The 24,372-nt window shown below is 42.5% G+C and overlaps 1 protein-coding gene across 8 annotated transcripts in view; it reads left to right on the forward strand.

Annotated features, from left to right (window-relative positions):
• The first annotated feature begins 10,256 nt into the window (after positions 1–10,256).
• LOC147427264 (uncharacterized) overlaps positions 10,257–24,372 on the forward strand; it is a 49,482-nt gene continuing 35,366 nt past the window's right edge. For 2 of the 8 annotated variants that reach the window (XM_086499062.1, XM_086499064.1), the window contains exons 1-2: positions 10,257–10,496; positions 10,773–10,831. The gene's annotated coding sequence lies outside the window, so the exon portion shown is untranslated. The other 6 variants (XM_086499060.1, XM_086499059.1, XM_086499058.1 and 3 more) reach the window with 5 other exon arrangements.

A 24,372-nucleotide genomic window follows, 5' to 3' on the forward strand; every position in this document is an offset into this window, starting at 1 on the left:
AATTGCAATTTCATTCAAGTTTGTCTAATGGCTCGTTGTCCCTAGGATTCCCATATTGCTTTTGTGGCTATGGCTATGCCTGCCCCACTATCCAGTATTGCCATGGTTTCAATGTCATTATATTTCACTGGAAGGGTGGTGTTTCCTTCTTTCCCTTCGTAATATTCTCCAACTTTGTTCATTGGGACAGATTGAATCTCTTTGTTATCCATTTCATGTTAAAATCTTCCCAAAAAAAAATTTATTAGCCCCGTTATCCCCACCTTCTCAAGCATTTTCTGTAGATCATTCCATAAATATGGTTTGATTTTTAACATTTCTCCCAAAGTAAGAGTGCATTGGATGGGTGTAGACATGATTGAATGAATGTTCTCTACTTCTAGGGTCTGTTTCGCTCTTTTTACCTGAGTGGTCTTACACACTATGGATTCATCTTCATTATCTCCCAATTAAGGGAGTAATGTTTTCAAGGTCAATGATTTAGACATTCCTGAAGCTTCAGATCTGCAATCCCCATACAAGGATTGTACATCCATGTCCATATCAGGAGGTAGGTTGTCTAACCAAAATTCCTCTATAGGAGCTGACTTTAGAGTTAGGCTCCCATCATTGATCTCTCTGAGTTTTTCCCATATGTGTCCTGGCCAGTCTTCCTCTAGGAATGGAATTCCGTCTAAGGCATCTTCGTTGTCCGGCACTATAAGTTGTGGCTCTTTTGGTTCAAAGTGGGGTTCTATCACCACTTCGGATTTTTGTTGACTGTCTCTTACCACAAGCTCCTCAGGTTTTGCCATACTTCCAAGCTTGGGTTTTTGTTTTTCCAGTATTTCTTGCGTGATTCTTACCAAATTTTGATAAGTTTCAAACTTAGCTGCTTCCATGTCTGGAGAACGATAGTTTTTCCATTTGTTTTCCATGTTTTGGCATGCTTTAAGTCCTGCTTGGTAGGCTTCCAAGGCTGCATTAATAGGCTCAAAAATTTTATCAACTAGAATTGATCCTCCAGATTTCACGGTTGTTTCTTTGATTTCGCTTCCAGTTTCTTTCACCTTTTCCTGGAATAGCTGTTTTGCTTTCTCCTCGATTTCAGCTCGTTGTTTCTGTTTTCTCATCTCATACCTTTTGCTTCTGCTTCTTTTGGTCTTTTGAGAGGCAATTTTTGTATTCTTTGAATCATCAGAGGAGTTATGTTTCTTTTTCTTAGCTTGGGCTCTAGTGATTACCTTGATTGGAACAATCGGTTCACTCTCAGATGAGCTATTAGGTATCACTTAGACTACGTTTACTAATGTTTTACCCTTGTTTAAAGGATTTTTAGGACAATCTTCTGGTAAGTGTCCTCCCTTTTTGCAACATTGTATGCAATAAGCTTCAACTAGCTTGAGGTTCTTGTCAGGCTCTGGGCATTCGTTCTTCCAATGATCATCTACACCACAGTTATGATAGTTTTCCGTTCTTGGCTTAATCATGGGTCTTACCATAGGAGGTCTAACACCTTGATTATCTACATAATACATTGGTGCAAGCTCTGGTGGAGCATAAGTCACAGGTTCTTCCATTGGTGGTGGATGTGCATTATACCAATCTCCTTCTACCATGATTGTAGATGGACTAAGCTAAGCATAGGGTGTAATAGGCACTAGTGCTTGTTCATCTATAACTCCTTCTGAATGCATATACTTTACAGGCACTGCATTATGTCCTGGATATGGAGGTTGTTGACCCAACACGGGTTGATGTCTTTCCATACCCATCGGTGGTCTTTGAGCTGGTGCCATGTTAAGTTGGTATCTGTACATGGGTTATCCTTGTGGCCTCATGGACACATACTGAACATTCCCATCATACTTTGGTCGATAGTAGGACTCATTGGTCTCATGGTTGGTCCATTTATCCTCGATTGCACACCATTTCTACGGTCTAATTGGTTGTCCCTGTTGAGGTATCCCTTGTCCTGATCCCCTCATAGGTGCTTTTTGCATGTTATTCATCATGTCATTCATCCTTTTGAGCATGTCTTCTATGGCTGAAAGTGGTGCTGCAGCAGCTGTTCCCACTTGTGTTGGTTTATTGGATGTTGTTTTCTCATTTGGTTATCCTTAGGGACATCTTCTTCGTTGAAAATATCACAATTGTCTCCTAAGTCAATAGCATCCGACACGCACTCTTCTAGGGTTGTATGCTTCTTGCTATATAGTATAGCATGAAGTTCTTTGTTTAGCAGTCCCTCTAGAAACAATAATACTAGTCGTTCTTCTGCAAGTATCTTTAGCTCTGGGCATCTAACAATGTATTGTTTCATTCGAGTTGCACAATCCCTAACAGACTCACCTTGTTTCTATTTAAAGTTGTAGATTTGAGCTACAGTATTGTGTTTGATCCCCGTTTTGGAACAAACAGCTACAAATCCTTGAGCTAATGTGTTCAAGTCCATGATTGACCTTGGTGGAATGTTTTGGAACCATGTCAATGCTTTTTCCTTCTAATGTCATTCCAAACCCCTCGAATTGAGTATGGAAATCGAATATGCGTTCTGCTCTTAGCACTTGCTTAAAGCTTGCTAAGTGGTCGTATGGATCCCCTGATCCACTGTATTTTCTGACCCATTTCTGAAAATTAGATGGTTTGACGCGTCTATTTGGTTCAACTCTCTGTCTCCTCATAGTTGGTCATGTTCCGAGTCCTTCAAAACAGTCTGTTGGAATAGTGACTCATGGAGCCCTGGATTGGCCTTAGTGTCACCAGATTTTCTGCGTGATGAGGTATTTCTGGTTTCTTAACATTACTCTCAGAAGATCTCTCACGGTGTTCATCTCTTGAAATAGTTTCTGGTCCTTGGTCCAATATCCAATCCCTTATTGAATATCCTTGATATTTGGTTTGTTCCACCTCCTCAGGAGTTATCATAACAAAGTTGTTGTTATAACAATCCCCAAACACGTAGGCTAGTAAATCTGTTGATCCCTTTTCCTTGATCTTGAAGATATAGATGATCTTCATGGGCGTTAGTTACCCTCATTTGGCATGCGAAGTCCACAGAAGATCCTTAATGTTTCTATCCTCCCAACAATAGACTCCGATCCTAGGATTATCAGTACTAAGCATTTTCAAAGGCTTCAAATCAACTTGATCGTATCCCTCGAATTCTAACGTTGGTGTGGTCCTTCTTTTGCGGCCATATTTGGAATTATGGTATTTACTTCTAACCCCCATTTGTCTATCACGTCAGGATTTTTGACTTGTAAATATTGAGTTCTATTTCTATCTATGTACATTTTTCCTTGTTTATTTGCCCTGATTTCCTCTTCAAACTCAATATTATGGTCATCAATACGAAGAGTGTACTCTTCGTTAGGATCCATGTAAACCTGAGCTCCATGGCGATTAGTCTTATAAAAAGAGAGTATATGCTTTTAGCGCATTGTCATTCCGGTTTTCGAGTGAGTCGAATAAGAAGATATTTCGGACGTTGAATCAGAAAAAGTATCTGAGACTTCTTCAAGGATATTGTGCAAAGAATTGCCTTGATTCACACCTTCTTCGGGGGATATTCTAATGGAGGTTTCTCCAAATATGCCCCGATTTTCTAGTACACGACCAGATCTAAGGTTCATAAAGACTTGTGAAGCCCTGGATAGAGTACTTACCTTGGATTGACTTGTTGTCAATTTCTTCCACTTGACTGAATTGCACTTCTGTCAAGCTATTGATTCCTTGTCTGCAACCTGATTCTTGTACAATTTTGATCAAGTTAGCTATTCTTTTACAAAGACCGTGTAATTTTTGCTAGCTATTATAATTGGTCTATGTGTATTACTGCAAATCGAGCTAATTGAGTCAGCAGTTGAGATTTTCAGATTCAACTTTGCAAAAAAAAGGATTAATCTGCAACTTGGAAACTGAGTGAACATGTACCAATTTGAATCCGATTGAAGTTGAAATTGCCCGGTGGCTTTGTATTATGCTGGTCTAACACTGTACAAGTTCAAAAATCAAAATTGGTGGCTCTGTGTAGCAGTAGTAAATAACCACGATTATTTACTTTTGTCAGTTTCTTGTAATTTTTGGCTTGATTTGCCAAGTATACAACCTATTAAGCTCCTTGGACAAGTTTCAACAATTTTGGACAAAATCTATTCAAGTTTATCAATTGTTTCGTGTCCGCAGACTCTGATTTCAAGAATCTGGCTTAAGTCTCACTTTTGTGATCCAAATTTCACCAAAATTGATTTGTGGGGTCTACTTGATATGCTTGACCTTGTGGTATACTCATGTATGTAAGATGTCAATTTTTCAAGAAGATGTAAATAATCGCGATTTACTCTAGCTAAATTTTTACAAGTTTTTCTCCCAATCTTGACACAGATCTGTTAAGCACCTCAACTTGAGTCTTTAGCCAAGTTTCATCAAGTTTGGACAATTTTTGGTCAAATGGTCATCAATTTTCTATTCACAGACTAACTTTGAACATTTGGTCACAATTTTCAATTCAATGATCCAAATCAACAAATTTTGTTTGTGGGTTTATTACAACATGGTAAAACTAGTGGTATGCTAACTTGGTCAAAAATTTTGAAAAATGGGACAGATGTAAATAATCACGATTATTTACAACTGGCAAATTTTTGTATCTTTTTGGTCAACTGAGCATGTACACATGTCTATCACATCAATAAAAGCCCATGAATCAATTTTCATCAAGTTTGGACTATTTTTTTCCCAATTTACACTCAAGTTCTCGAAAGTCGGTAGAAACTTGAGTTTTTATCCAATTTTTTACTAATTTGGTGATCCAAATCCAATGTGCCTTTACAAAAGTTGTGTGTACACATGCAATGAGTCACTGGTATAAACCTTGATCAATTTTGAGCTGAAAGTAAATAATCACAATTATTTACTTCAGGCTTAAAATGAACCATTTTTTGCACTATTTTCATGGATAGTCTTTTCATGGGTTATTTTAAGCCTAGGAAACAAGTCAAAACTTAATTTGGCCTAAAATGTCAAGGAAAAATAAATAATCTCAGTTTTCGCAAACTCTTGAAAACCTCAAAGTGTCCTTGAGCTTACCCACTGGTTCATACAACTTCTAAGCAGTCGGATTGAGTGGTTTGGAGTCTTTTCGTGCTATCTCTAGCCGTAGACCTGCAACTTCAAATACAACTCACAATGATTCTTTCGGAGAGAGCAATGTTTTGAAATCCACCTCGGATCCTACTTACCCTACTCTTAGGTTCTCATGCAATGGGGTTGTGGAAAGTGTTCACAAACACTCATTTTCTTGTTTTTTTACGGTTTTTTGAGCGTTAATCTTAAGACTTGTCTCGTCTATCAATCATTCTCCAAATTCTAATCTAGTTCTACAATCGTACAATCCTAAAGGCACTCGACAAGTACAATTACTCCCAAGCTACCTCTACACAACAAAAGACGACAATCTTAAGCTATGCGGTTTCTAAAAGAAAGTTTATACTCTAGGAGATCCTAGAGGAAGTTAAAAGCTAACTTTACAAGATGCTCGTGCTTTTCCCTTGTTTAGGTCTCTTCGATCCCCGGCAGCAGTGCCAAATGTGGGACGTGTGTCTAACCTCACTATCCTATCTCACTGCAGTTTTAGCGAGAACCATGATTAAATTGTCAATCCATGGGATGAAGCTGACTCGACTAGTGCATAGAGGATACAAGAGGTTGTCAATCTCTCGGAAAAAAACAAACAACTCGGATCTAACTCAAGCTACACTCAAGTCACTGAAATCACCAAAAGCCAATCGCTCATCAGCAAACAAATCACATCCGTTACAGTATCAAATGACATCCAAACGTAACGAAACTTCTAGGACATGTTTATAAGACCTAAGCACATATGCTTATGTTCTCAAATCCCACTTTAGGTCAAGTGCCAAAATCGCAATTATTAACAGCAATGGATTTTCGACCTAGTCGTTTTCGATCCAAAATGCACCTAAATGCTTAGCAATGATGCCCCAATACTCCGCCTATGCTTAGTTTTTGATTTTGAAGTGTAAATTCCTACTTATGATGAAAGTAAGCCGTGGGTCGACGACGCGAAAAGCTACGAATTACTGTGATGTGTTTACAACAATGCGTAGAGCTCTTACTTGCGGTTGCAATGCAACAAACGCGACTGCAATGTGACAACCGCAGAGGGAGTAGGAAGCGCTAGAAGGAGAGAAGTGAGCGCCGTTAGCTCACGCTGTGTATTTCATTATCCAAAACTTACAAATAACTTACAAAAATTCGCTTTTATACCTTAACCAAGGTTTTTGGTGGTCAAAACTGATAATTTGGAAGCTCTAACTAAAGATAGGTAATGACAGGTTGATACAATCTGGAAGCTTGTAGCTTCTGATCATCAATTACAAGGTTTATCTGAAAAATAGGAGTCACAATATTTCCGAATTATCAAAATAATAAGTGTTTTTACAATAAGAGCTCCGAAAAATGGTATTTGAGTTAGCTTGTTGCTAACAGCTTCCTAGGTACTCTCTCGTCATGGTGGGGAGCTTGGAGAATCCCATGAGGACGAAGCTGCCGTTGCACTTCACTTTGGAGGGATGGATTGCCCATGGCTTGTTGAAGCTTAGAAACACGATAGTTAACAAGCATAGGGGCATCATTAGTAGCCTGCTCATTAGCAAAATCAAAGCTATCAACATTAATTTCACTCTCTTTATTATTGTCAGCCATTCTAACGACTTTTAGGTGTAAACTTGTTTAAGTGTACTATGGTACTTCAAGCCTTAGTTGCTACTCCTCTTTACCCCTTTAGAAAAAGCACTCAAAATACTGTACCCGTGGCTCAAATACCATTAATTGCAAGGAATAGAAGAGAGGGTCTTTCAACACCAAAACAACACTAGCTCCTGTCAAGCTTCTAATAGCTCAATAGTGGTTAAGCCGTAGGCAAGCCCCGTAGGACTCCACTATTAAGACCATAGCTCTCGACGGTGATGCCCCGTTATTTGCAGGAAGGCAGGCGCACTGCAAGGCTGAAAAATCCCTATTCTACTTACTCAATTGCAATTAATAATAACAACCATTTATAGCTAGCTTGAGGACCTCCTTTCTTGAGCAAGAATAGAGAAACCTTGTACTTTGATACCAATGTAACATTTAATGGCCTAGTAACTTGTGTGTAGCGGAAAATAGCATGAACATAGTGAACATTTCATTAGAACAAATTCCTAATGAGTATAACAAGAGTGCTTGGGTGGAGAGAGCAACAAAGAGCATTACACCTAGTTAGATAGGCATGAACAATACTTCAAAAGAGAGAGAAATTAAGCTATTGACGACAGTTGAGGACCGGATTTACATGGAGCCGGTTCCCCCTCCAAAAGGCTTTGTATTATAGGTTTTTGCCATCAAGGGAGAAATTTTACAATACAATTCTTTGTGTTCCTTCAAGAACTAGCTAGTGCAATGAAGATGGAAGCTTCAAGCACTAAGCAAACACTTATAAAACACAACATCAATTCCCTCATGGTCTCAGGCCCAAGACCTCTCACACCTTCGAAGATGGTGAGAGCTAGCGGGGTATGAGAGTAGATTGAGAGGAAGAAGGAATAGTCTTACGAGAAAGATGTACATCTCCTCACATAATCACTCATATTAGCATATCATAGCTTAGTAATTAGCATGGTAGAGGAGATGAGCATGCATTGAAGCTTGGCTCTTGGTTGGATTTGCATCACAAAGCCAAGAGTTGTTGGTGTAGGCCTCCCTTCTCACACGCTTGGAGTAGGTGATAAGCTTTCCATTAAAGCTTGAGAAGGAGAGAGGAAGAGAGAGTCTTCTTGCTTCACACATGAGCTAGTGTGAGTGTGTGTAGAATAATGCCTTGAGAAATTCAGCCCCCTCTCTCTCTTGGTCGACCCCTCATGCTATTTCCTCTTGTTGGCTTCCCATTGGGCACCTCCAGTCTTAGCCAATAGGATTTAAGAAGCATAAGTGATAGTCTTGTGACATGCGTCCCCCTTTCCTCTTTTGTGAGAGATTTAGGTAACTAATTAATGCAACTAAACTTTCATTGGACCCCTTTGTCTCCTGGTCAATAGGAATCAGGCAAGCCAATTAGGCTGTAGAATGCTCATTGGACCCCTTGGGAGACTGTCCAATAGTCTTCTAGAGAGCTTAATTCTTATTGGTTCTTTTATTAAGTGTTTTTAAATGAATTAAACTAGATTTACTCTAGCCTAATTCTCATTGGTCCACCTCCATGGCCATCCAATAGGATTTGAGTGCACCTTGTGGGCATCTGGGCTAGGGAGCTGACATGTGTCCCTCATTCCCTTTGTGTAAAGGACGCTTGTGAGTGTGTGTGTGTGTGTGTGTGTGTGTGTTTCTCTCTCATCCCCTACTTGCAAGGCTCGCCCCCTCCTTTGTAGGAATTTTGATGACTTTTTGGTACACACACAAAGCATCCAATTTCCCTAGTGTTTGACCTTTGGACACAACCTTTGAATTTTAGAACCTTAGCATTTTGGAAGTCTTAATGGGCTAAACCTTAGGGACTTTAAAGCCCATTGTTGCACATTGCTCTTTTGGAGACGGCCCCCCCTTTGGATCACTATTTTCCCTCCTTTGAATCCCTACTGTGGCCAGTCTGCCAGCTTAACCAATATTCTAGCTTTTTCTCCCTTGGCACTTCCCACATTAAATGATCAGTTTAACATGAGAAAATCATTTAGGAGAATTAGATATTAGTTATTATGACATCAAGCGACTTTATCAAGTCCTCCATGGTCTTCATCTCCAAAATGTTGAATGCCGCCATTGGCGCCAAGCAAAGTCGTATTGTTCCCAACACCTTTCGATCAAGGACGTTCCAAGCTTCATCTACCATTGTTGTGGGCTTCTTTGCACGGCCTCCCAAAGGCAAATAGAGAACCTTTTGGTAGAGATAATCTTCAATGTGCATCTTCCAATGTTGGTAGTTCTTGCTATTGAATTTCTCAATCTTGAATTTACGCTCTTTTGCCATCACTCCCACTCAATTCAAGGAGTACTCTCCTATATATGTATTAGCTACTAATAAACCTCATTTTGATACGACTTGTTAGTATTAATGAGTTACTAAGTAGCGATTAGAGTGGTGTACTTAATGAAAGAGATAAAGCATACACGAGAGAGAGAGAGAGAGAGAGAGAGAGAGAGAGAGAGAGAGAGATTTACGCGGTTCACCCAAGTGTGGGCTATGTCCACATGACAATAGCCACTCAATGACTTTATACTTCAAAATTGAAGCAGTCTCCTCATAATGGGGTCCTTACAAATGTGCGTTTCTAGAATACAAATTACAAGGGTAACCGAGTCTCCATACTTACTGCCCCCTCGGTTCCCCAACACACACACACACACAAACACACACACACACACACACACACACACACACACACACACACACGAAAAGAAAAGACCCCTTGGTGGTGGGATAAATGAGTGAGCTGCAAAGCGGACATTTAAAGCGAGTTTTGAGATTGAAGGCACAAAAAGGGGAGCGTAGATGCTCCTTTTGCTTGTGCCCCTTGCAGACGTTGAGCCTAGGATTTGTGGCTTTCTACACGTATGCTTCATCTTTTCACACGGGTGTTGAAAAAAGTAGGCATGTATCCCCCTCCCTACTAATTAAGGGCATGGGACAATGAATGAATTGAGGAACCCTGGCTCAAAAGCTGATTTTTGCAGGCGATCCGGACATGAGGTAAGAGCATGAGTCTCTCAAGGGGGAGCCGCTGGGCTCAAGACTAAGCGATGCATGCTCGTGGTGTCCCTCTACATTGTAGATCACAGAGCTTGGGTTCCTTAAATACCCCTTGGGATTTATTTAGTGTTCCCCTCATTCTTCCACATCACTATAACACACAATGTCCTAGGGGCATCAACGATATGAGATCAGTAAGTGACCTAGACCATCCAATCCTCCCCTACTTTACCACCCTCACATTGCACGGTGTTGAATTCGGACCTTGCAGTCCCCGGGGAAGCATGACTTATTATAATATTGAGTGTCACTTGTCTATGTGGGCATGAAAGGTTTATCCCCTATTTCACTCCCTAGAGTTTACTTGGCGATCCGACGGTGGAGATCAAGCTCGCGACAAGTCTCTAGATCAGATCCCCACGAGGGACGAGGCCTTCAAAAAGGCTTTATGATGGAGCGGTGCTTCAACTCACGAATAAGCACACGTGTGAGAAATATCCATACAAAAAGTGGGGCAGAAGATGACATGGCGCATACGTGGGGGGCTCGATTTCGAGCAGAGGAAATCTGTTTTTCTGATTTTCACAGCACACATACACGCCCAGCACCCGTGTGTGAGCGCGCGCGAGCCTACACTCACACTCCGCCTCTGTCTCTCTCCATCTCTGTGTGTTTTCCCACACACACGCGCGCGCGCGCACCCACACACACACCAAGTCAAAATTGGCGTGGCGGTCATGTGAAGAGAGAAGGCGCTTTCTCGATTGCCCAGGTTTCCTTCTGCCCTCGCATTTCCTTTTTTCTTCGATTTTTTCGGAAAGCTCTGCCTCATTTTTTACACTTATTGGCAATTTTATCAGATCCAATAGAAAAATGAGTATTAAGAAGTTTCTTTCTCCGTCTTTGTTTGATGGGTCTTTTCTGCTCTCACGAGCTTGTTATGGGTTTCCTTTCTTTCTTGTCCCTTTTTGCTTGTGGCGATTTTGGTGCTGAGCCCATGATTTCGTCGTGAATATGTTCTGTTCTTTTATCGCTCGTCTATTTTTAGCAGCTTCAGCTTTGCACATGGTAGCATAATGGAGTAGGTGGAGTTTGGAGCCGTTTCTGGTGCGCATATTCTCTGCCTTCCAGTTGTCATATTTAGTAGAAAGTTTGGATTTTCTGCTTTGCATTTCATTTTGTATTGAAATTAATTCTTTGTAAAACGATGAACTTTCTGCCGCACAATTCATGGATCCAAAACGAAAAGTGTTTTCTATAAAGGATTATGTGATGCAGTATAATTGTAGTGTTTTAAGAGAGACATTTGAGGTACGACCTTACTGGCTGAAAACTACTCTTAAACTTAAAGAGTTGCAGACACATGGGTTCTCTAAATCTACATGCTGATTTTACAAATGATGGGTGTAAGCAAATGTCAAGGTCGTTGAGTGGGATTATCATACTTCTTTGGGGTTATCTTTGGCTTGACTGTTCAGCTTTTTATTTCTGTTGATATCACATTGTTCAGAGAGATCCAATACCAAGCTCATGATGTTTAGGAGTGCTTGCAAGTCCCCTATAGCAAATCTAAAGCTGAATAAATCCAAATGGATCACATGAATGCAGATGGCAGATGTGCGATTGCAGTCAGTTCAATAAACTTTTATCTGCTACCAGGCTAGCATACTGAAGGATTTATCAGAAAGGCCTAGACCATGAAGGCTAAAGAAATATGGAATGGAGGCAAATGAGTTAGGATCGGAGGTTTTGAATATGTGTTTTGATGCATAAGTTTTTTTACACAAAGACCCTCAAACTTAAGTGAGAGGGCAAGTCTTTGATCAAAAGATGCATCTCTAAGATGTAGCGATATGTGATTTTACTTTTTTGCACAAGATAAGGATGTGTCTGACGGAAAGAGATCACTCTCTAGTGTTAATAATAGTTAAAGTGAATATATACTTTTGTATGATGAAGCGGTTTTATGAACACTCAAAAGATCACATATTGATCTGGTATTTGATAGTTCTCCATTGGACTATCTTATCTATTGAGTAAGATTGTGCAAAGACACTTTACATCACGCCTCTTATGGTTGATTTGCCGGGAGATGAAGAAAAGATAAGTCTTAGCACGGGAACAAAAGATATAAACGGAGATTTTCGGTGGGGAATATCCATAGACCGGAGTACAAATGTCAATTGTAGGTTGACACATGTATGAAAAGGATTGCTCATGTACTCCACGGACCCAACATATGTGAATCACCTGAAGCATTACCCACTTGACGAGATTCACTCTAAATGGCGAGAGGCCCTCGATTTTCCTCTCAAGTCAGTAATGAAGTAGAAAAAAAAGCCGAGTGCAGAAAAGTGGAAAATGTACTCGCAGAAAGAGTTTGACAAAGCTCTTGCAAAGAAGACAAACCAATTGATGAAAAACTTTAGAGCACTCTTGGAAGAAGAGGAAATCAGTGGATTCCACTGGTTATTTGGGTCGGAAATCGACTTTCGAGGTGGTGAGTAGATCCAAGAACCGTGTTTGTTCTGAGGATGACTCAAATTTTTCTTCGTCTCAGAGAGTTCCGTCAGTTTGTCTTTGTCTAGTTTCATTGAGGATGAGAAAAAGTGGAATCAACGAAGGAAAAGCAAGACAAGGAGATTTAAGGAAAAGTCTAGAAAGCACAGAAAGCAATCTAGCATGTCAGAGGAGGAGATCTTGTTCTCTTCTGGCTTCAGAGTCCAGAGTCCTCCAAACACTGAGAAAAAGAACAAGAAGATCGAGGATGGGGGTCAAGCAATCTGGAAACCCATCAAGTCCTCATGCAGCAGAACGCTCCAGGGTACGAAGGGTGGCGTCTTACTTCGCACAAACATGGTGGTCTACTCTGTTGTCGCACAGAGAAGCACCTAAGGTAAAATTCAAGAGAGTTTTCACTTCTGCTTGGTTAATGGAAGAATATGAAGAAGATATCATCATTGGTCTTGGGATATCTATTTGCTAGTATCCTTGTTTCAAAGGATCGTGTCACAAAGTGATGACATGGCTACCGAGAGCAGAAACCCTAATTTCTGCCAGAAACCCTAAAACCTGCAAACCCTAATTTCTGCCAGAAACCCTAAAACCTGCAAACCCTAATTTCTGCCAGAAACCCTAATCTGCAGAAACCCTAACCCTAACCCTAACTGCTGGCTGAAACCCTAATTCGGGCGGCAGAAATGCCATGTGGCAGCAGTACGGATTTCCGGGTTTTGCGGAGGATTTTGCGCTGATTTTCAGCCTTCCAGCGACGCAATTTAGCTGCTTTTGCTCTACGCACTTTGTGTGTGTGAGAGAGAGAGAGAATAGCTTTCCTTTATTTTATTAAAAGTCAACAGAAAGAGAGAGAAAGTGAGTTGCTTTTGATTTGGAAGCTTTTGGGGCTCTGCTTTTGGCAACCCTTGTAAACAAATAAATAAGTGGAGAGGGTTCTCATTCTGTAGAGCATCTGGACGCAGAGTCTGAGAGTGAAACCCTAACCGCTCTCTTGTACTTTGAACACTGATTAATACATAAAGAAATACCGAAAGGGGCGCCGATCTTTGGGGCCAATATCTCTAGGCACGGAACTTCGCCGGGCCAATGCAAATCTATCGTGATCTGTGAATTGTTTTGAAGTGGTTATTTGGTGCTGTTGTGATTGATTCTTGACTTGGAGTGTCCAAGTCTGTTACAGTGGTATCAGAGCAAGGCCAATTTCTCTTTTACGAGAAATCCGATCCCAAATTTTTTTCAGCGGCACCTATGGCTTCACGCAAGGATCAATTGACTCCCTCTGCATTCGGAGATGCGGGCAGGGATCACAACGAAGATTCCGGTAGAGAGTATGGCCCGCCTCGGCCTACTCAGCGGAGCAAAGAGAGATGAAGCGTCGTCAATTGATCGGCGATGCAACAAAGATGATGCTCAGTTTTGCAAAGGATCCGAAGTTTGCAAAATATATGAGCGAGATTTCTTTTCAGGAAGTGCATGCGCAATGGTAGAAAACCACCACATCACCCCCGAAACCCGCTCTCAAGAAACCTTCTGATCACAAACAATATTCAGAGAAGGAAGTAGAAGAGGTGGTTGATGCACGGATTGCTCAGCTGTTTGACACGCAAAAGAAAGCCAAAAAGCACGGCAAAAAGCAGAAGAAAGGCACTGACTTCCTAGGATATTTGGGTCGTCAGTCGACATTTGACAAAGCAAAGAAACAGAAGAAGCGTGTTTGCTTTGAAGGAGTACCCAGTTCTTCTTCTTCTTCTTCTGATAGTTCTTCTAGCTCCTCAGATTCTAGCGAAGAAGACAAAAAAGGCAAAAAGCGAAGCAAGAAACAACGCTTCGGAAAGGGCAAGAAAAAGGCAAAGAAGTCTAAATCTCGCCCAGTGAGTGACAGTTCTACAGAGGACTCGTCTACAGACAGTTCAGACTCTAATGATGGAAACTTTTATGCGAATAAGAAGAATTTTTATAAAGCCAACCAGTATGACTTTCTGGAAGATAAAAGCAAGAAAGTCCGAGAGTTTAAGGAAGGTGGACTGTCGATCAAATTTGACACTTTTTTAGGATACAAAGATGCTTTGAAGGCTTTGTCTTTTATACAGCAGTTTGACATTACTTTCGCGGGAGGAGGCTACTCAGAGCACTCTAAGATTCGAAGAGCTACCTCTTATGGGGAATGCTCGAACGTGGTGGTCCACGCTTCTTTTAAACAAGACTGCGCCAGTTAAATGGCTGAAATTTAAGAAGCTTTTTATTTCTTCTTGGTTGACGCAAGCATATGAACGCGATATACGAGCTGCTTGGAACCATCTTCGGATGACCAAGAGGGATACAGTGGATGCTTATTGCGAGAGATTCTGGAGCTCTTTTCTACCCGCCTCTTCATTCAAGAAGATCTCGTTCAGAGAACAGATTGAGCGGTTTACCTTGGGTCTACCTACAGAGATCCGAGATCACCGCTTGGAATAGAAGTCAGCTTCTATTCAGGAGTTGATCAGTCATGCGAAACGGGGCTTTGCTATTCACTCTGGCAGTCTGACCTACCCCACCGATGAGGTCATGACACAACGAGTTGAACAGACTTCAACGAATGGAAGTAGAAAGAGAAAGAGCAACCCAGAAAAGAAGGATGCATGACCCAAGCTTACTCCTGAGGAGAGAGCTCGCTTCATCAGGGAGGGGAAGTGCTTTAGATGCGGGGAACATGGACATATCTCCGCGAAGTGCCCTAACAAGGCACCGAATGAACAAGATGACGAAAGGCCAGAAAGTTCAAAAGCAGCTGAGAGACGTGGCAGAAAAGGCAGATAAAAAAGCAGAACTAGTACCACATGGCGTGGGACATGTATCGAATCAAATGAATGAAAGTACAGGCAGCCAAGGCCAACTTCTTTTCACTTGAAATTGCCGACTCGATTTGGAATTACGTCCGACAGATTGACGCCACAGGCGGAGGTAGTTCGACTGGCACTTGGATACGGGATGTTGCCATTACACCGAGTATTGGCAGACTTCGTTTGCAATGACAAGGGTGTTCAGGGCACGCGAGTGACGTTCTACTCGGAATCCCTTGGTACCATAAGAACTACGCCGTGGTTGACTACCGGGCCGAGAAAGCGACTTTGACAAATGAAGGGCTCAGAGATTGTACTTGATGAACTTCAGTTTCTTTACTCATTCTTTTGGGAGAGAACTGAACGATGGATAAACGTCGAATATGTTTTGAACTGAATAAAAGAACGCGAAGATTTTTCTCCACACTCATGCCGATTTCTTTTTAGAGGGCCTGAAGATCATACCATTGATCTGATACCTGGAAGCACGCCACCGAACCGGCCACCTTACCGTGTGAGCCGAGCACTGAATGAAGAGATTATGAACCAAGTGAAAGACCTCTTGAAAAAGGGTCTTGTCCAGCCTAGTACTTCACCGTATTGCTCTCCAGTGTTGTTGGTTTTGAAGAAAGACGGATCCTAGAGAATGTGCATCGATTTTAGAGCTCTCAACAAATCACCATCAAGAACAGATTTCCGATTCCTAGGATCGATGGTATAATCGACAGATTACAGGGATCCTCGTGCTTTAGCAAGATTGATCTGAAGAGTGGATATCATCAGATCAGAATCGCGCGGGGAGACGTCTACAAGACAACTTTCCGGACGACTTTTGGGTTATTTGAGTTTTTGGTGATGCCTTTTGGCTTAACCAATGCTCCTGCGACATTTAACCGGATGATGGACATGATTTTTTCGAGAGTACAGGCTATTTGTTGGCACTTTCTTTGACGATATCATTGTTTTCTTCAAGAATGAGACAGAACACAGAGATCATCTGCTTCAGGTCTTTCAGGCATTATGAGATCACAAGTTAGTGATTAATGCAAAGAAAAGTGATTTTTTCCTACCAGAGACACTTTTTGGGACACATTGTCTCAGCAGCAGGAGTGCAAATGGATCCGGCCAAGATAGAGACTATACGTGATTGGCCCGATTTGAAGAATGTCCATGAAGTTAGAAGCTTCTTGGGACTGTGTTCGTACTACAGGCGGTTCATTCGAAAGTTTGCAGAGTTTGCTTCCCCTTTGCATATCTTGACACAGAAAGGAGTCCCTTTCTCGTGGGGATCCACAGAGGTAACTGCCTTTCAGACATTGAAAGAGAAATTGACTACAGGACTAGTTTTGACTTTGCTGGACTTGCAGAAGTCATTTGAAGTATATTGTGATGCTTGTGGTCGTAGTTCTTAATGCAAGAAGGCCATGTCATTGCTTACGAAAGCCGATTGTTCTCAAGGCCGGAGATGACAGCACAGATTTATGAGAAAGAGCTTTTGGCGGTTATCCATGCTCTTACTCAGTTAAGTGGCGGCATTACCTACTCGGAGCGGATTTTACTGTCTTTACAAACCATCAGAGTTTGCGCTACTTGTCACAGAAGCAGCTTTCGGAAAAGCGGATGCACTGGGCGAACATCTTGTCACAGTTTCACTTCCAGATTGTCCATGTGCAAGGACAAAAGAATGTGTTGGCAGATGCTTCAGGTCGGAAGCCGTTGGTTCTGGCTATTTCCGCGATACATCATAGGAGCTTCGAGGATTTGGTCGACCAGTATGCCACAAATACAGATTTTGCAGACGTTTTCACACGGATACGAGATGGGGAGACAGTAGCAGGATACTCTATTCGGGAAGGCTACTTGATGAGAAAAACCATGTTGTGCGTTACACAGCCGTTGAGGGAAAAGGTTATGACTGAATGCCACTGTCCACCCTTTACGGGTCACCGCAGCATTGGCACCACCATGAAAGGGGTAGAGAGATACTTTTGGCCGAGACTCAAAAAGGATGTGGAAGAGTTTGTGTGCAGTTGCTTAGTATGCCAGAAGGTCAAGTTTGACAGGCATAAAGCACAGGGATTGTTACAGCCTTTACCCATACCCACCCGCCCCTGGGAAGCAAACAGTCAAGCCGGATCACTTAGCGAGACTGTTTGTGGCCCAGATCTTCAGATTACATGGCATGCCTCAGACGATTGTCTTTGACAGAGACCTTAGATTTACGAGTTTGTTTTGGAAGGCAATTTAGGAAAACATTGGTACACAGTTGCAGTTCTCGTCATCGTTCCACCCGCAGATTGATGGGCAATTTGAGATTGCAAATTCAGTGGTTCTAGATTTATTGAAGTCTTATATCTCGGATCAGAAGACTCAATGGGAAAAGTACCTACCTTTGGTGGAATTTGCTTACAATAACACGATACACTCTTCGACGGGGAAGGCGCCATTTGAGATTGTTGAAGGCACTGCGAAGGTTCCACCCTTCCTAAGCACGAAAGATAAGATTTTTGAAGCGGATGAATATACGCGAGACTTAGATACGGCTTTTGCCAAGGTTCGCGAGACTTTGCAGAAGTCTCAAGAACGACAGAAAAAGGTAGCGGATCCCCATCGTCGCGACTTGAAATTGAAGGAGGATGATTGGGTGCTTTTACGTTTTGAGAAGGCACGTCCGAGAAAGAAAAAGGGAAAGGAGAGGCTTTTTCCAAAGCTTAGTATGCGATACTACGGACCTTTCAAGATCACTGAAAAGATAAATGATGTCTCCTTCTGACTGAAATTGCCAGATACTTGGAGGATTCACAATGCATTTCATGCGAGTCTCTTGAAACCTTTTAAGGGTGATGTACCTGATGATGGGGAGCTTGATGAGCAACCCGAAGTGGAAGAAAACGAGGAGATCCTTGTTCCTGAACAGATTTTGGCACATAAGGATACGAAGAAAGGTAAAGTCCGAAGGCGGTTCTTGGTTAAATTCAAGAACTATCTTGCATTGGATGCGAAGTGGATGGAGGAGGAGGACCTAGCAGATACTCCTCAGATTGTGAAACTTTACCTCGATGCTTTTGGTTTAGCATAGTCTACTCCAAATGGAACCCAGAATTCAACTTGGCCGGAGATCTGGTGCAGTGGGATGCACAAGAGGGGAGTCACTCCGCTCCTTTGTCAACAAATGCCTCGATTTTGGTACTAAAGTCACTGATGTCTCTTTGAGCTTCAGGGATACTGAGAGCTGAGAGTATTCTGCTGGATGACTTTATGAAATGGAATTCTTGATTATGATATTGCTTTGTTCTTGACTTCTTTTGAGTGCAGGAACTGATAGACGAAATGACTGCAGCATTTTGGTCTGATTGATCTGGAATAGACATGGTTGCAATAGGGGTTAGTCAATCGAACATCGATGAGGTCCCGATTGGATCTAGATGCGATTGCTAGCTACATCGCCGATAAATCATGGTCTAAGATCCGAATGAACGTTGAATGTCATGTGATGTCATGTGATGTGATTGTCGATTGGTACATGTGCTAGATGTGTGTTCCTAGTACGTAGGTACTAACAGTCAGTGTTTGCTAAGACAGTTTATGGCTTCTGTCTGTTTTGCAGGCGTAATCGAGGGCGATTACAATGCTTTCAAGAGGGGGGTATGTCACAAAGTGATGACGTGGCTACCGAGAGCAAAAACCCTAATTTCTGCCAGAAACCTTAAAACTTGCAAACCCTAATTTCTGCCAGAAACCCTAATCTGCAGAAACCCTAATTCTGGAAACCCTAACCCTAACTGCTGGCTGAAACCCTAATTTGGGCGGCAAAAATGCCATGTGGCAGCAATACGGATTTCTGGGTTTTGCGGAGGATTTTGCGCTGATTTTCAGCCTTCCAACGATGCAATTTGGCTGCTTTTGCTCTGCGCACTTTGTGTGTGTGAGAGAGAGAATAGCTTTTCTTTATTTTATTAAAAGACAACAGAAAGAGAGAGAAACTGAGTTGCTTTTGAGTTGGAAGCTTTTGGGGCTCTGCTTTTGGCAACCCTTGTAAACAAATAAATAAGCGGAGAGGGTTCTCACTCTGCAGAGCATCTGGACGCAGAGTTTGAGAGTGAAACCCTACCCGCTCTCTTGCACTTTGAACATTGATTAATACATAAAGAAATACCGAAAGGGGCGCCAGTCTTTGGGGCCAATATCTCTAGGCATGGAACTCCGCCGGGCCAATGCAAATCTATTGTGATCTGTGAATTGTTTTGAAGTGGTTATTTGGTGCTTGCTGCTGTCTAGTGATTTTCAGCGTGCTCGTACGCTTCCGACAGGGTCCGGAGCGGTGCAGAGGGTGTAGGGAGGGGTGGTGAATCACTGTCACTGCCCCATATGGGCTGAAAACAGAGAAAACAGCAAGGGGTAATGGCTGAAATCTGTAGATTTGAAGAGGAACTTTACCGGCAAGGCACCGGATGCCAAGGCCGGGTAGGTGGTGGCAAGATCCGGGGTCTAGAAGCTGAGCGCTGCCCTCCTGCTGCAAAAACGCAGGTCAATTTGCAGCCCACTTTTGCTTCTGCTTAAAAAACAAAGGCTTGATGGGTACCCTAGGTCCCCAACAACTTGTGGAAGGTGTCAACGACACAAAGTGACCAATAAAAAATGGGTTGAAAACCCAAAAACGCAGATGAAGGTCAAAAACGCAAATGGATTTGGAGGGGTTTTCGCGACAAAGATGTCCAGAAATGGTAGCGCTAGTAGGGAAATCAACAGATCTGATGTTTCTTGCAAAAAACGCCAAGTTGAGGTGAGGTCCTCCGCGGGAGAAATGGCTCTTGTATTTGCGCTTGCCTGGCTGATGTAAAAACGCTGGCAGATCTGGCTCCAGTTGCAAAAACGATGGCTGATCCAGCCCTTGGGAGAAGAACCTGATGCGATGTAGCGCCTCAGAATAGGCAGAGTCTGAAGCTGCTGATACCATGTCCTTGCGACTGATACCATGTGAGAGTGAGCAGCGGAAAGAGTGAGCCATCGCGTCGAAAACACTGGAGAGAGAATGTGTATCAAGAGCATCATTTGCAAAGCACTTTTGTTTTCTCTCCCTCCAGCGTTTTCGGCGCGCGTGGCTCACACTCTTTCCGCTGCTCACTCTCACAGACACATGCTCAGTCTCCCAAGGTTGGACAGACACAGCAACACCATGTCGTCGAAGCTTCTATGGTGAATCGCGGAAATAGCCAGGACCAACGGCTTCTGGGACAAAGCATCTGCAACCAAGTTCTTCTGTCCCTGTACATGGACAATGTGGAAGTGAAACTGTGACAAGATATTAGCCCAATGCATCTGCTTTTCCGAAAGCTGCTTCTGTGACGAAAACTTTGATGATCAGTGAAGACCGTAAAATCGGCTCCTAGTAGATAATGTCGCCACTGAGTAAGAGCATGGATAACCGCCAAAAGCTCTTTCTCATAAATCTGTGCTGTCAATTCCGACCTTGAAAACAATCGGCTCTCATAGGCAATGACATGGCCTTCTTGCATTAAGACCGCACCCAGACTACGACCACAAGCATCACAATATACTTTTGAATGACTTTTGTAAATCCGGCAAAGTCAAAACTGGTCTTGTAGTCAATTTCTCTTTCAAAGTCTGAAAGGCAATCACCTCTGTGGGTCCCCACGAGAAAAGGACTCCTTTCTGTGTCAAGATATGCAAAGGGGAAGTAACCTCTGCAAACTTTCTAATGAACCGCCGGTGGTAAGAACATAAGCCCAAGAAGCTTCTAACTTCAAGGACATTCTTCAAATCGGGCCAATCACTTATAGTCTCAATCTTGGCCGGGTCCATCTGTACTCCTGCTTTTGAGACAATGTGTCCCAAAAAGTGTATCTTTGGTAAGAAAAATTCACTCTTCTTGGCATTGATCACCAACTTGTGATCTCACAATGCCTGAAAGACCTGTAGCAGATGTTGTCTTTGTTCTGCCTCATCCTTGGAGAAGACTATAATGTCATCAAAGAAAGTGCCAACAAAAGATCTGTACTCTCTAAAAATCTTGTCCATCATTCGGTTAAAAGTCGCTAAAGCATTGGTAAGGCCAAAAGACATCACCAAAAATTCATATAAACCGAAGCTCGTCCGAAAAGCTGTCTTGTAGACATCTCCCAGCGCGATTCGGATCTGATGATATCCGCTTTTCAAATCAATCTTGCTGAAACAAGAAGATCCCTGTAATCTGTCAAGAATATCATCGATCCTCGGAATCGGAAATCTGTTCTTGATGGTGATTTTATTGAGAGCTCTATAATCAATGCACATTCTCCAAGATCCGTCTTTCTTCAAAACCAACAATATCAGAGAGCAGTAGGGTGAAGTAATGTGCTAGATAAGACCCTTTTCCAAGAGGTCTTTCACTTGGTTCATAATCTCTTCATTCTGGGCTCGACTCACTCGGTAAGTGGCTAACTCGGTAAGATGGCCGATTCGGTGGTGTGCTTCGAGGTATCAGTATGATCCTCAGGACGAGATGGTGGCAACTCGCCTGCCTGGCCCTTAGAAAAGCAATCGGCATGAGTCTGGAGAAAATCTTGGTGTTCTTTATCAAGGTCAAAACATATTCGACCTGCGATCGTCATTAATTCTCTCCAGAAATTCGAGTAAAGAAATTGAATTTCATCAAGTACAATCTCTTTGCCCTTTATTTGTCATAGTCGCTTTCCCAGCCCGATAGTCGACCACGGTGTTGTTCTTGTGGTACCAAGGGATTTCTCGGAGGACATCACAACCTTCCTAAGGGCATTACGTAGAAGTCCTCGTGCCCTAAATACCCTGACATTGCAAATGAAGTTTGGCAATGATTAGTCTAATGGCAACATCCCGCGTCTAGGTGCCACTAGAACTGTCTCCGCTTGTGGCCTCAACCTGTTGCACGTAATTCCAAGTCCCAGCCGCCAATTCAAGTGAAAAGAAGTTGGCCTTGGCTCCTCCATCAGAGAATAAATGAGGGCTTCCTGATCTTTCACTTTGCCCCAAGGGTGGCAAGGTTTTGTACTTTCGTTCATCTGATTCGGTTCGGGCCCCACGCAATGTGGTACCAGTTCTCCTTTCATCCGCCCTTTCTGCCACGTTCCTCTGTTGCTCTAGAACTCTTTGGTCTGTCTTCAGTTTGTTCTTGCTGTGCCTTTTTGGGGCATTTTGCGGAGATGTGTCCAAATTCCCCGCAGCCAAAACGGTAAGTCAAATTTCCTGAATGTATCGCAAAACCCCATTTTGCATGACCCATCAATTCTTGAATAGAAATCAACTTTTGTTCCAAGCAGTAGTCTCGGATCTCTGTAGGGAGTCCGCAGCAAAACCGCTCAATCTGTTCCTTAAAAAGACCTTCGTAAACGGAGACGTTGGTAGAAAAGAGTTCCAAAGTCTCTCGCAATAAGCGTCCAAAGAATCTCCCTTGGTCATTCGAAGATGATTCCAAGCGGTTCGTATATCTCGTTCGTACTCACGAGTTAGCCAAGAAGAAAATAAAGAGCCTTTCGAATTTCAACCATGCAACTGGAGCTTCCTTCCTCAGAAGAAGAGTGGACCACCATGTCCGAGCATCTCGGAACCTAGAAAAGGATTCAAATTAATCGATTGTCCACCTTCTTTAAATTCTTTTGTTTTCTTGCTCTCGTCTTCGAGGAAGTCATATTGGTTGGCTTTGTAGAAGTGCGTCTTTTCAAGAGTGCTTGTCCATGTCTTTTTGCGAGTACAGGTTCAACTTTTCTGCACTCGTCTTTCTTTTCGGCTTTCCTCCCTACCCGAGAGGAGAAGCAATGGCCATACGCCATGTCGAGTAAATCTTATCAATTGGGTAATTCTTCATGTGTTTAGCTAACCTGGGATCCCTAGAGTACCTAATCAATCTGTTCACACATATGCCAATCTGCAGTTGACGTTTGTGCTCCTTTTTGGCAGAGATGACACCTCTCAATGGGAAGGCAAAGAAAAGTTGAAAATTCGGTGTGGAACTGAAGAAAAGAATGAAGATTTGGACAGATTCTTGGCGGAAAATTTTGCCAGAATGGCGTACAAACATCAACTGCAGGTTGACACATATGTGAAAAGATTGATCACTCCATAGACGCGAGACTTGTCCACCTTTTACAGGTCACCGCGGCAGCAGCACCACTTTGAAAGGTGTGGAGCGTTATTTCTTTTGGCCGAGACTCAAGAAGGATGTGGACGACTTTGTTTGCAGTTGTTTAGTATGCCAGAAGCTCAAGTTTGATAGGCCTAAGGCACATGGATTACACCCATTTCCACCCGCCCCTGGGAAACTATTGAAATGGATTTTATCTTTGATCTCCTGAAGACACTGAGTGGGCATGATGGCCTTTGGACGGTCATCAACAGATTCAGTAAGCTGGTCTACTGCTCTGCAGTAAAGAAGACAGTAAAGCCAGATCCTTTGGCAAAACTGTTCGAATATATGGCATGTCTGAGTCCATTGTTTCGGACAAAGATCCCCGGTCTACTAGTTGTTTTGGATGGCAATCTGGGAGAACATGGGCATGTGGTTGCAGTTCTCGTCCTCATTCCATCCACAGGCAGATGGGCAGTTTGAAATAGCCAATTCAATGGTTTTGAATTTGTTGAAGTCTTCTTCTTCGGATCAAAAGACTAAATGAGAAAAGTATTTGCCCTTGGTGGAGTTTGCCTACACCGACACACGGGGAAGGTTCCATTTGAATTGTTCAAGGGTGCTAAGAAGCTTCTTCAATTTCTAAGTACCTAAGACAAGATTCTTTTGAAGAACATTTTTGAAACAATGTAATGTTCTAGTTGCTAATCCTTCATTAATTACTTAAACTCATGATTAAGACTTAAGAAACTTGAACTGTCCTCAGAAACAAGACTTGTAAGACTTTGTGTTGATTGATTGAATGTGTGATACAAGGGCTCCTTATATAGAAGACGAAGAGAGACAAATGAAAAGACACGTCTCGTGGTGAAGAGACATGACTTTAGATGTAAAGACACATCCTTTCCGTGAAGAGTTGCAACCATTGGGCAAAGAGTCGCAACCGTAGAGCGAAGGGGTGTGCTTAGTTGTCGAAGGAGTGTGGCTTTTGGCGAAGAGGCACGTCTTTTGGGCAAAGGGGTGTAGTGAACATCCAAGCATAGGGGTCCTATCTTGGCATGGCACTTCGCGTATCTACAACTAAGAGTGTATGTAATACTGCAACATAGTCACAATCGCGACATTTCCTCCCATTGAAAATAAGAGCCCGTGTCAAAGAAATGACTTCTGATGTTGATAGAACTCTGGAAAAGCATTGAATCTTCGAAAAT

Source organism: Adiantum capillus-veneris, chromosome 24 (assembly GCF_014529385.1).
Source record: "Adiantum capillus-veneris isolate H3 chromosome 24, ASM1452938v2, whole genome shotgun sequence".
In the NCBI taxonomy this organism is placed as follows: domain Eukaryota; kingdom Viridiplantae; phylum Streptophyta; class Polypodiopsida; order Polypodiales; family Pteridaceae; genus Adiantum; species Adiantum capillus-veneris.